Source organism: Neopelma chrysocephalum, unplaced genomic scaffold (assembly GCF_003984885.1).
Source record: "Neopelma chrysocephalum unplaced genomic scaffold, ASM398488v2 Primary Assembly neopelma1_22b, whole genome shotgun sequence".
Classification (NCBI taxonomy): domain Eukaryota; kingdom Metazoa; phylum Chordata; class Aves; order Passeriformes; family Pipridae; genus Neopelma; species Neopelma chrysocephalum.
In genome coordinates this window covers 18,037,851-18,050,971 of record NW_020897690.1, presented here as the reverse complement: position 1 = coordinate 18,050,971, position 13,121 = coordinate 18,037,851, and the positions used below count along the sequence as shown (strand labels likewise).

Below are 13,121 nucleotides of genomic sequence, written 5' to 3'. Positions count from 1 at the left end.
AGAAACCGAAGCAAGTTGTCATTCACAGGAAATCAAATCGACTGCAAATAGCAATTGCATACCTTCCAGAGGAGAGATTTCCAGTCCATCTGGATGGTCATCTGTAACCTTAAGATAAATCTGCCAGAGACAGATTTCAGACTGTTTTAGGCTATTACACAACATGTCAGCTTGTACTCATGCAATGCCTAAAGCCAGACCTCACCCTTCCTCCATTGCAGAGCTGGCAGAGGTTGGTGTATCAAGCTGTGGAATGTCAAACAGCTTTATATGTCTTGGCTTAAACTTATGATATGCATAAATATTCATCTTTCTCACAAAACCTCTCTTGCTGCTTTATATAAAGGGCTGATCACTGGGACCACTGGATGATCCTTGCTATATGAACCCAGATGGAGATAATACATAAGCATTGTAGAAGGCAAGGAAATCAGGGTAACCTGAAGACATTCCTTCTTCTTTTAAAGATTTCCATAGACCAGATGTTACCAGAAAATACATCTATAAGTTATTGTGTGCACAAATATAAAAGAGCACTTTTTTTTTCCAAAGCAATGGCTGGTAACTATTTATAATTTTTTTTTTGTTTTCAGGAGATGATCTGTCACCAGTTTCAAATGCTCTCTTTCATGGTCTGTCCTTGAATCAATGTTTCAATAGTTGATAAGTGCACTATTCACTGTCAAAAAGACTCAGGTGGCTTTTTGGTTTGGTTTGGTTCATTTGGGTTTTTTTTGTTTGTTTTGTTTCTGCAGAAGGACTGTGATCTCAGAACCCTTGCAAATATAAGGAATAAGGTGTCATGCATGAGTTTCTTCTGATCCCCCATCCAGAGGATGAGGAAAAGAACTTTGACTATGTTTATCCTAGTAACTTCTAAATGTCTGAGATGGTTCTACCTAATAAATTTCTTGCAATTCATTCCGGCCTCTATAAACAAAGAGAGGAATATTTTCTATGTAACTTGAGACAAAATAAACATAACCCCGAGCCTTCATTACTTGGGAGAGCTTAATCAACGCAGTGTGAATGAGGCCAAGACACTGACCATTTAATCAGGAATTAGCCATCAGAAGAAATATATAAGGTATATAACGAGTCAGGTTTGTACCTTCCTCCTTACAACTAGATTCTTTCTTAATACTCTATCAGTAAAGTTTCTGAGGATGCAAGTGTGTTTAAGTTGTGATACTTGCTGGAAAATCCATGCTTCCTCTTTGAGATGCAGAATACCTAATATACATTTACTTTTATTTGTAAAAGATATGTGTCTGCTTCTAGGAAATACTAACCTTGGAAAAATAGGTTTCAGGATTACATGACTAGATGAACTTGTGTCACTATATATAAAGGGATCTGCATGTGTATAGAAGTCAGTATTACAGCCTGAGGAATAATAGAAAGGCATAGATAATGGAAGTTTTATGAAACTGGAAACTGAAAAGCTGGATTTCATGGCAGAGATAATGAGTAAGATACAGAGGGAGGATGCATTTAAATAGAAGCCTGAACCTGCAATACATGTCCACTAGATCCAGGCTGCTGCAATTCCTGCAAAAGAAAGCTTATGGAGAGCATGGACAACTGGGAGCATTGAGATAAAAAAACCCACGGAAATAGAAGTAGGCTTCTATTCAGTAGCACAGACTTATTTAATCACTTGTACAAGACACATCATATTCACAGGTAAAAGATGGAATAAAAGTTGTCTTAGGGTCTTAAGTTTTGAAGACAGGAATGAAGCTACAAATTAGTTAAAATATTAATAAATTCAAAGATTAGGGAAATATGTAGAATCTGACGCAAACAAAGCCTGGTATTTTTAATGTAGAAAATGGACAAAGGTAGATCAGCTGAATTGCCTAGAAGGCCTGAGTGATTGAAAACTTAATTGGTAACTCAAGTAAAAGTCTCTGCACAATATTAGAAAACAGGTGGGCTTTCCAGGAAGAAGAAAGAAACTGACATCACTAAAAAGGCCTTCACTTTTATATGCAAAGTGATTGTGTAAAACCTACTGAGGATATGCAGTCCAGGAAACATCTGGTTCTGTCCTTCTGACATATTTTGTGAACTTTACCAACATCATTTATACATAATTATACTAGTTTCATCAGGACTACTGCCTCTGCCACTCTAATGAGAATGAATATGGTGCAATGTTGGCAGATGTTTGTGCTTTTCTAAACTTCCTGAACTAAAATGCTTGTGAAAGATCCTAGCTTAGGAATTTATTTTCTGGGTTGCATCAGTTCAATTTCCATATGATACAATATAAGTATTAATTTTGTTATCATAATTGTTCTTAGGACTCCCAAGCCCAGATCAGGCACTTGCTATGTAACAGAGCATATTGTCCATCCATAATTAAGGGTAAAAAACTGAAGAGAAACCAGTGTCCAAGAGGTTTAGGGGACAATGTCAATTAAATGTGCTTGTCTTCCACACAAGAACAGATTAATAATTATCAGTTGTCTTCTTGGGAGGATTTTTAGGCACTATAGCAAAGAAGTAAGAATGAAGGGATCAAGGAAGAGAAAAGCCTAACATTATGTATGTTTAGGAGGAGCTCCATGCAGGCTTTTTGAACAAATAAGCAGATGAGGTGATATGTGAACTAGTTGAAGCTTGAACCTCATTCCTGGATAATAAATGAAAAAATATTCAAAGAATTAAAATAGCTGTCAATGTCTTTAAAAATGAATTTTTTTTTTGTTTATTGTGAGGGAAACAGTCGAAATTGCAAAGAGCTGCATGAGCAAATTGAACTGGTAGGTTTTGAAGACAGTCTCGGCGGTAGTGTATAAATAGATATACCTGGGACAAAAATGTTTTTTTCAGGGCCAAGATGTTACAGTAAGTGAGCTGCGAAATAACTGTGACCTTAATGAGAATTTTAACAGCATGAGTGGACGAAAAATACCAGGTTTTAGAGATGGTTCTGTGGGTATAACAAAGAGCCTAAATTAAACTTGACATCCAGGTTATGGCTGTTTGAAACTAGCAGGACAGGAAGAGTCCTTTGAGAATCTGGAGAAGAGGCAGAGAAGAGATGACTCGAAGGACAGAGAGCTCTGTTTTAGCTGTACCAAACTTGAGATGACAGCCAGACACTACCCAAGAGCACATCAGCAAGGCATGCCTTGATCTTACCCAGTGAAGGTAATGTTTTTGGGAAGAGAGGTCTGGAATGAAGCAGTATTTGTAGGCATAGCATTTTGTTGCATTTTGTTCAAGTGCTTGTAATACTAATTTTAGCATTTCTGTTTAACACAATCTGATGAAAATTCATGTGGTATTCTTCATGTACTGCAAGTACATGCTGATAATACAAAGTTATTTTGGATGAAGAGCAAAGATGAACAGCAACTACAAATTCTGCAGAAAGATCTCAGAATGTGGATTGAATGGATGATAAGAAAGAAGGTGAAATTCCATGTATGTAACTGTAATGGGACACAGAGAAGGAAACAATCCTAACTTTGCAAGAGCAGAGATGGATTCTGAACTTGCTGTTGCCATTCAGGAACAAGATATTGCAGTTGCAATAGCTACTTTTGTGAAAACATCAGCTCAGCTCTCAGTGGTGGTCAAAATTAGTACTTGATGTTAGGAATTAGCAGAAAAGGATAGAGAGCAACCAAGATAACCTCCTATTGCTTCTATCTGAGTTTTAATACTATGTAAATCCATAGCTTGCCTAAGCCTAGAATGTTGTTTGTAATTCTGATTGTTACTGGTTCAAAAAGAATATAGTAGAAGTGGTAAGGATACAAAAAAGTGCTGTCAAGGTGACCAGCCCCATGAAATTACTTCTGCATGTGAATTATTTAAATTAAGCAAGGCTACTCCAACCAAAAGAGACTGGAAAGACAGAAAATTGAGATGCAAAGGTCTGTAGAAGGCATATAGGGAATGACTAGTCACTGTGTCTTATGATAAAATGGCAAGGGAAACTAGGTGTGAAGATGTTCAAAACGAAAGGAAGTGCACCTTTTCAAAGCATACACCAGCTGTGGTACTCCTCAACCTAAGATGCTTGGATATGTCAGTCAGTGATGGAATAAATTTTGGAAACATATGTCTATGAAGGACTGTATAAATCTACTGAGATCCTGCATTACTGGATGTCTGTGAGTCAGAAATCACTGATGACTAGCTGTATGTTTGCCTTGCTTAACTTTCTAAAGCATTTCATATAGATTGACCATCAGATACTTATGCTAGATGGACCATTGTCCTAATTCCAGCTTTTACACCGAAGAACTTGAGTGCTCTGAGTGGAGGGACTATCTGAATATTGTTTGGGAAAGGATGCATGGATTTCAGACATAGTACTGGGAAAACACTTTATTATTTGGTTGACACAATGAAGGGTAACATAATTTTGTCTTTTCCCTTTTTCTTACCCTTGACTTTTTTTGACCTTACTGCTTTTCTTCATCTGCTTGCTTTTAATCTCTGCTTCTCTTTAATTTATTTTTCCTTTGTATCTAGCAATCCTTCAGCCCTATAGGCTAAACACAAAATAGGGCTAAAAGAAGTAAGCACTCACACTAGTGAATATACTCTGTGAAGCATTTCTATCTTTCCTTCTTTGTTCTTGACTCTCTACTGTGGAGATGAATTTAGCCTGGAGTCTGTGATCTCCCAGCTATCAGACAAGATCAGGAGATGTTGTAGGGTGAGATTTGTAAAGAGTTAGGATTCTTGTTTAATGTTGTTCTCTGTTACTATTGTTTACAAAAGAACTTGCAGTCTGTTGTACACTTGCTCACCAGTTGTTTAGAGATCAGCTTAAAAAGTAGTTTCAGAGCAACAGCACTGTCTGAGCTCTTGGTCCAACACTGGTGGCTGACATGCTGGTGGGATGCTGATGGAGTCAGCCTTGTTTGTGCTGGATCTGCTATGCTTCCACTGTACTTCCAGTGTTAACCTAGTAATAACAAATGGAGGGATAAAAGTTTTTCTGTTTTGATCAAGACACTGGTGCAAGGCTCTTGTTTTTTTCCAAGATGAAGCTATTCTAATCAGGTCTCCTTGAATTCAACCGACATAAACAAGTGGGGCATTGACAGATTTTTGGAAGTGCTCTACAGCTTTCTTTTAAGTGAGTGGAATTGAAGTTGATCTATGAGAACTCCATCGAAAATCCAGTATTTAATTCTTGTTATGCACTTTTTAGAAAGTGCTTTAAGTGATATATACATGGCACAGCACTTTCCCATTTCTCTATTCTAAAATAATCAAAAGGACTTTGGTAAAAGACAGGGAACGTGTTTGAAATTATTTGGCCTCTGATTCCCTGCTTTGGCATCAGAATAGCAATTCATTGGCAAGTTAAAGCATTCCCTTTTAGCTCCTGATGAACCAAACTGGTTTGAGCCCCCAGGCCATTAGTCTTTCTTCATTTACCCTTCTTTCCTTGAGGCCATTGCTACTGGTTTTATAACAGGCAGGGGCTGGTATCATCAAACCCAGCTGTACACATGCTGAGTGATTGCTGTGACATAACAAATTACATTTTCCACAGGGCTTAGTCAAATGTGTTTTCATTTATAATATTACCAGAAAAAAAACTCCAACCAATCATTAGGACTTGTTCTTCAGCACTTTCAGTTACAAGGAAGGGAGTTATAAGAAAAAGAAGAAAATAAATACTGAGAGAAGATATATGTTTGTCAGGTAATTCATTTCTGGGAAACCTAATGTACCCTTAAGGATATTTTAATCAGATATAGTTAGACACTCCATTCCTAGGTCAGGCAGTGTTATGGCAATCTCAGATCTCTATATATGATTATAACATCTGAACATCTATGGTTTTTTTCCCATCAGATTTGTAGAGTTTATCTGTAACAGCCTCCCCAGAAAATCACAATGTGTAACTTTCTGTCAAACAGAAGGACTGTCATTGATTTTTTTTGGATATGACAGTATCGTCCATTGGTAGATCCAAGTGAAACCAAGGGTCCTGTTGTGCTAACCACTGAGTAAATACACAGAGAGATATAAAATCTTCTCTAGTTTCTTCAGGTATGGTATTTATAGATGACAACACAGTATCAGCAGTAACCAGTATTTTTGTGCTCTTAAATAGACAAAAACCCCAATACTCTTGATGTTGTGCAGTCAGTTAGCTTAGGATACATGTTAGTTATCTGTATTTTCGGATAAGTGATTTGAATTTGAGAACTGAAAGGAAAGCTATTATTTAAAATGAGAAGACTCAATTCTGGTTTTCTTTCATGATCTCAACTAACAAATCCGAAGAGTATTTTGACACCCTCAAAAGTCTTACCCTGCTGATTTTTCAGTTATGTTCACTATACAGAGTATGTATTTGAATTTTGCTTTGTGCATTTCTTCATAGAGAGTTCCAAGCAAAATGTAATTGATTCGGGTTCAAAGGTACTTTTTCATGCTGTGTCACTTTTAAGACTTGCAGTGTACTGCAAGAAGCCACAAAATACAGCAGGAACTTTGAGATTTACTTATTTATATTATCTATTAGTTTTCCTCTAATTGCAAATCCCTCTGGTGTGCAAGTAAATTGTAGGCACTTCATTTCTCTAAAAGGCTCTTGGTTGTATCAACCTAGAAATTATATAACCCATTCTTGCTCCCAGTAAAGTCAGGAAAAAATCCTTGAGATTATCTCAATTGGTTAAAACTTGGTGCTAATAACACCAGGTTCAATGCCCTGTATGGGCCATTCACTTAAGAGTAGGACTTGATGATCGTTGGGTCCCTTCCAAATCAGAATATTCTGTGATTTGTTGTTGACCAACACTTCAAAATGCTTACAGATGTTCTTACTGTATCTAGTGAGGAAGAATGACCCTGTTGAGTCAGCCAAGTGGGAGGCTCTGCCTGACAATCTGCTATAAAGAACGTCTAGGCATTCCTGGTGGCAGCTCCATGTCTGCTGACTCTGGGAACGTCAACCATTAAATGTTGAGTAGCAGTATTTGGAAATTCATTTCCTCAAACACTGTGAAATAAAATTATAAAACAGTAGTATTCTAACCATTCACATTGCTTTTGATCACAGCAGCAGAATGAAAGCCTTTACGACCATAAAGGACTTTTCCAGTTCATATACTTTCTCCTTCAAATAATAGAACATATCTCCAGTTTCCTCCCTAAAAATAGAGAACCGACAACGTGAATACTTTAGAAAACCACTACTTTTAGACCTAGCTTCAGTTCCTTTGTTGAACAATCTGAACAAGTAAAAAGGTACCAAAATCAACTATCTGATATGTTTGTTGGAGCCCATCTGTGCTTAGGTCCTACAAGGAAGCCAAGCAGCAAGATCATGAGGGATGGAGGAACATAGTTCTCATCTTTCCCAGAGTATGGAAAACAGGACGACCTGTGGGTGTCACCATTCAGATATAGGATAGAGCCTTGGGAAAACAGTCTTCGCTAATCTTTTCACAGGTTGCTTGCTTCCACATGCAGCTGCTATGACATTGCATTTGCTTCTGTCTCATGGAGAAATAACTATGTAAAATTCTCCTAGAACCTGATGCTAATGAATGTCAGATTTTTTTTCTTTTTTTTTGTTACATGATTTATCATGCTATACCCAGAAACTGCCAATTGTCTACAATGTTGAGTGACAACTGTTTGCTTTTCTCTCGTACATATACACTTTGGAATGAAAATGTCTCTTCCTTTGTGCTAGAAATCCACTTTTACCAAGTGCTCAAAATGAACAGCTTTGAGGAAACTTTCCTTCAGAAAAGTTCTTAAATTTAGAACCAGTTCTTATCATCCAGTTCAACTTGCTGTGTCTTTGGGGCATAATATATAACTCATTTTTGTGAAAAGTCAAGAATGTTGGCAGGCATGGAGGCTTTGGGCTGCAGTTGGATGAATGCCATTTTTTTTCTCCTTTTTTTTTTTTTCCCTGAGATAATTCAAGTATTTCTTTTCACTTGTTGACTAAGTCCTATTATCTATACCTTCATTTTGGTAGTAGAAGGAAGTCATTATAAGAATAAAGAAGACAGTGTTAGCATGTAGCTCCCATGTATTTCTTCCTTTACTCACTCTAGTCCTTTTAATTAGAATCTCTATCCCCAGCTGACAAACCCAATTGAAATATGACATTTTGATGCAAATTATTTCATTAACAGTTTTGTCATGTTACAACTACTTTTAAAATTTTAGCCCTTAAAGTCTTTGTAAACATATGAGTGGTGAAAGAACAAACAGTGAACAGCCTTATTTTGTTTACATAGCAGCATCAGTGCACACATCAACCCCCCTCTATTCTGAATTTAGAATGCCCATTGGAGACAATTGGCACTTCAAGGTATGTAGACATTACAGCCTTGGTCTCCTTTTGGTATCTTCTGGTAACATTTAAAGCATGATGGTGGACTTACAAGGTTAGCAATGTTTTCAGTTTCTTCCCTCTAATCTTGTTTCTTTAATGAACGCCCAAGTTTGAATAAGTAGTAAAACCCCTTGGTAATCTGATTATAGCCAGGGTTAACTGCAAAAAAAAGGGGCTTTTGCTCTTTGATAGCATGTCTGCACATCCCTACTCCTGCTCAAGTGTTTTGCAATGAGGCTTATTTTACGAAACTTCAGGTTTCGAAAAATAAATTCTGGCTTCTTGGAGCTTACTCAGGCTAGGTGTTCCCTTCTGCAGCTAAATCTCTTACATGTTTTCATGTTTCCAGCCAAATAATTACCATACAATATTTTTAATAAAGAAGTTTTTGATTATGTAAAATATAAAGAAAAATTTAAAACATTCTGAATACAGTATTTCTGATTTAAATAATTTCAATAACTACAATGGTTTCAGGCTGTGGAAAGGAATAAGAGGGCTACAAATTTAGTAACTGAACTTATACCATACATCTGACATTTGCAGAGTGCTAATTATTGCTAAGGGCAATAAGTGAAGCACTCAAGTGTTAGGTAGTACTAGTAGAGTGTTTTGACCCTGGCTGAATGCCAGGTACCCACCAAAGCCACTCTCTCACTCCCCTCCTCAGTTAGGCAGGGGAGAGAAAATATAATTAAAGGCTCGTGGGTTGAGATGAGGGAGAAATCACTCATCCATTACTGCCACAGGCAAAACAGACTCAACTTTGGGAAACTGACTGAACTTATTACCAATCAAAATCAGAGTAAGGTAATGAGAAGTAAAACAAATCCTAAAAATACCTTCCACCCATCCCTCCCTCCTTCCTGAGTTTAACTTTATTCTCGATTTTATACCTCTTCCCCAGCAGCGCAAGAAGTAGGGAATGGGGTTACAGTCAGTTCATGACAAGTTGTCTCTCCTTCCACTTGCTCCTCAGGCAGAGGAGTCCTTCCCCTACTCCAGAATGGGGTCCCTGCCATGGGAGACAGTCCTCCATGAATTTCTCAAACATGAATCCTTCCCACAGGCTGCAGTTCTTCACTAACTGGTCCAGTGTGGATCCCTTCAATGGGGTGCAGTCCTCAGGAACAAGTTGCTCCAGTGTGGATCCCTGGTGGGGTCACAAGTCCTGCTAGCAACCATTCCAGTGTGGGCCTCTCTCTCTATGGGGCCACAGGTTCTGCCAGGATCCTGCTCCAGCATGGACTTCCCACGGGCTCACAGTCTCTCTTGGGCATCCCCCGCTCTGATGTGGGGTTCTGCAGAGGCTGCAGGTGGATCTCTACTCCATTGTGGACCTCCACAGACATCCATACAGCCCCTCCACTACCAGAACTTTGCCATGCAAATCCAATACAACTAAAATTAGGAAGTCAAGTGATCTTAATTCCATTTTCCTGTAATGCTACTTCTTCCAACTTTTGCTCATTATGGAATATAACCTTGCTAATACCCTGAACTGACAATGTCACAAAGCAGACTAATTTACGTATACTTGAATGGAAAAAAAGAACTTACAGTAGAAAATACCTGTGCACTTTTAAATGGACTGCCTGCAATAAACGGATACAATATACTTTGCCAGCGAAGATCACAGCTCTTTGGGAAATGGATCCCTTTGATTTGGGCATCCCTTTGGGACAGAACCCTGCATGAAGGATAAAGGTTTGACAGCAGACAGTTCAGCTCAACACAAATTTTTGTACTGTTCATAGGAAACTTTTAAAACATAAAAAAAAAATATGACACGGGTACTATATGGGAGGGATTTGGGGCAGTGATCAGGTACAAACAGTGGTATTAACAAAAGCATAATGTGAGGTCAATATCCACTGCCCCTAATTCACAGCCAACAGCACATGCTCTTGTAAATGAGACCAATTTTCCCTACCAATGACACTTGGTAGGGAAAAATCTCTTCCAGACTATGAAGACTGGCTGTAAACAACACTATTTTTTTTCCTAACAAGCCATTGAATACAGTGTACGAGCAACTGAGGAAAACATCAATTGAACAGAACTTGTAACTTTTATTGCTGCTATCAAATGATCTGATAGGAAGTGTATGGCTGGAAAAATGGATCTATTGCAATATGGCATGCACCGTATTAAGTTGCTGACTCTCCTACTTCCTACCTAAACCCTCTTGATAAGTACATCTAGCTTATTGTGTTCCCTATGAGTCTTAGAAAGGGCAGAGGGCATGTGAGATTTTGGTCACATAAATATGCTGTTTGCTCTTAACTGAAGTGATAAATGAACTCCCATTAGACAATCAAACTCTTTATAGGTAAACCCATTTCTGATTAGTCTTTTTTTGTTAATTCCAACTTAATTTATGTGCATTTTTTTGTGGATTTAAGATATGCTTAAAGCAAAACAAGAATGTTCATACGTTGTTTTGCTCCAGTTTACATAAAACACTTTTTAACACTGACTTAGATGTTGGCCTACTTGGAGAATTTACCATGAAATTCTTGTGCACGGACAACTCCACTGTCACTAGGTAAACTTGTTTTAGGGCTCCTAATGCTAGACCAGTGACACAAAAATGTTGTCTAAGTTATGAGAACTTCACATTTGGTTAAAATTCCTTCTAAAAATTGTGGTAGTCTAATTCTGTGAAAGCAGGAGTTAATGCCAAATATCTTCTCTACCCACGCATCCTCAAAAAAGCCAGCACAAAAACCTGAAGTCTAGATGAGCTCTATATCCTGTGCTTTAGACCACTTGGCAGTGACAAGGTCATATATATATATATATGCACTCTCTATCCAAATTCCCCTTGTACTGCTGGGTGATGTAGTAACAGAGGAATTCAATATTAACGATTATGGACACACAGAGAGGAGCAACTAATGGATGTCTTGGGGCTAATATCCAAAAAATAAAAACTTACAGTAGTCTATACAAGAGAGTTTTTTTAAGGCAGAAAAATATATTACCATCCAAAGTAGAGGGGGGAAAAAAAGCAAATATTTTATTACGTATTAATTTAAAAATCTGTGAATCTAGATTCAAATTTAATAGTACTTATGTCTTAGAGTTGTAACTTTTCATTATTTCAGTCTAAATTCTGACCTATTTAAGAGACCAGAGTTATTAATATTTCCTATTTTTTCTACTCTTCAAACTTTACAACTGGATTTCTCGAAGGCATTCTTCATTCTCACTCCTGTCTTCCTCTTTGTTTTGAAAGTATCAGTTCAGGGAATTGGCTGAAAGATATAAAAACACACACATAAAAATTGTTTGACTGATGGTATTTATTGTAAAATATTCCTTTTTTTTCTGGAAGAGATATGAAGGTGAATCAGGAAATGGATGGCTTTTTCAGATCACATGAATCAGTACCCGAGAATTCATCATTTTCACCAAATATCTGTCTACTTTTAGGGAGTTGAAGTTGGATGGCCCTTATTTAGAACTCTCATAACAACTTCTTTAAGTGCCTTATTTGTCAGAGACTTTAATGGAAAGAAAGAGGCAATTACTAAAATTTGGCGCACAGATTTATAAGTGCAAGTGCATATTTATTGATATTTATTTATATTTATTATATAGCTGTGTTGAAAATATCATCTTATGCATTCATAAAAATAAACAATTTTGTTTATAAAGAGCCTTAATAATAGAAATGCCAGGAGAAATATTACTTTATTCTCTCTTTTAATCACAAATGTTAAATATAAACTCACGAGAAGAACACCTAGTTCTCAAAAGCCGCGTAATTTAGAATCTTATCTAGCTTTTCCTAATTCATGGATATTATGGAGACTAGTCAGTTTAACCTTTACATACAGCACATTACATGAGACAATAATTTGATGGAAAACAGCAGAATTTTCAACTCTTAACATTTATTTGCCTATGATTTAAAGCAAGTGTTGCAATGGTGTGTTTTGTGAAGACAATTAATATTATGCTCAGTCTGACCTTGTCCTGTGTCTGCTACTGGGCATACACAGCTACAGTCTTTTTAACAGTGGTCTGCTTTTTAACAGTGTACTTCCCTACCAGACTTATCTGAGGATGAAGATGGCAAACTTAAATCCTCTGGGTTATCTGCTTTCCTGAGATGAAGACGCCATTCCTATTTTTACATATAACAACACTGGGAGTCCCTCGTATTTAAATATGGCAGACTCATGATGATTCAGCCTTGGAAGGTAATGTTGCTCAGTGCAGTAGGGAACGCTAAGGACTCACTCAACTCAGGGCAAATACTTTCCCGAATCTCAGTGGGAAAGAAGGAAGAAACAGCAATGTAGACCTGGTGATTAATTCTCTCAGGAGGATCACTTAAGGAAGCTAAATTCAAGACACCAGATAATACAAACTCTCTATTCTTTAGCATTGCTCAGGAAAGGGAGCTTATTTGTATGCACCATGCTCCTGCCTGGTCTGCTCTGGAAAGGCTCTGGTCACCAATACGGTTTCTCCTAAGTAATAAATTATGTGGTTAAAATACCCAAAGGTAGGCAATTAACTATGAGACTTCAAAGTTTTTCTCTGCTTGTTTCTCATGAATTAAACAAAAATAAGTAATATTTTCAATGGTCTGGAAAAATACATGTGATGGGAATAAAGCCTTTGAACTCTGTGATTGTCAAGCAAGCAAAGTTGTTTCCTTATGATTCAGGCATAGCTCAAAGTTCAGTTTTCCTGAAGCTAACTCCTTCCTCCTTTTCTTTTTTTTTTTTTTTTTTTTTTTTTTTTTTTTTTTTTT

General features: G+C 37.3%; 1 non-coding gene across 1 annotated transcript; it reads right to left on the bottom strand.

Annotated features, from left to right (window-relative positions):
* Positions 1-11,699: 11,699 nt before the first annotated feature.
* On the bottom strand, positions 11,700-11,768 carry LOC113967362. The gene has a single exon (XR_003534139.1). It is a non-coding gene; the product is annotated as a small nucleolar RNA SNORD123 (small nucleolar RNA).
* Positions 11,769-13,121: the final 1,353 nt, after the last annotated feature.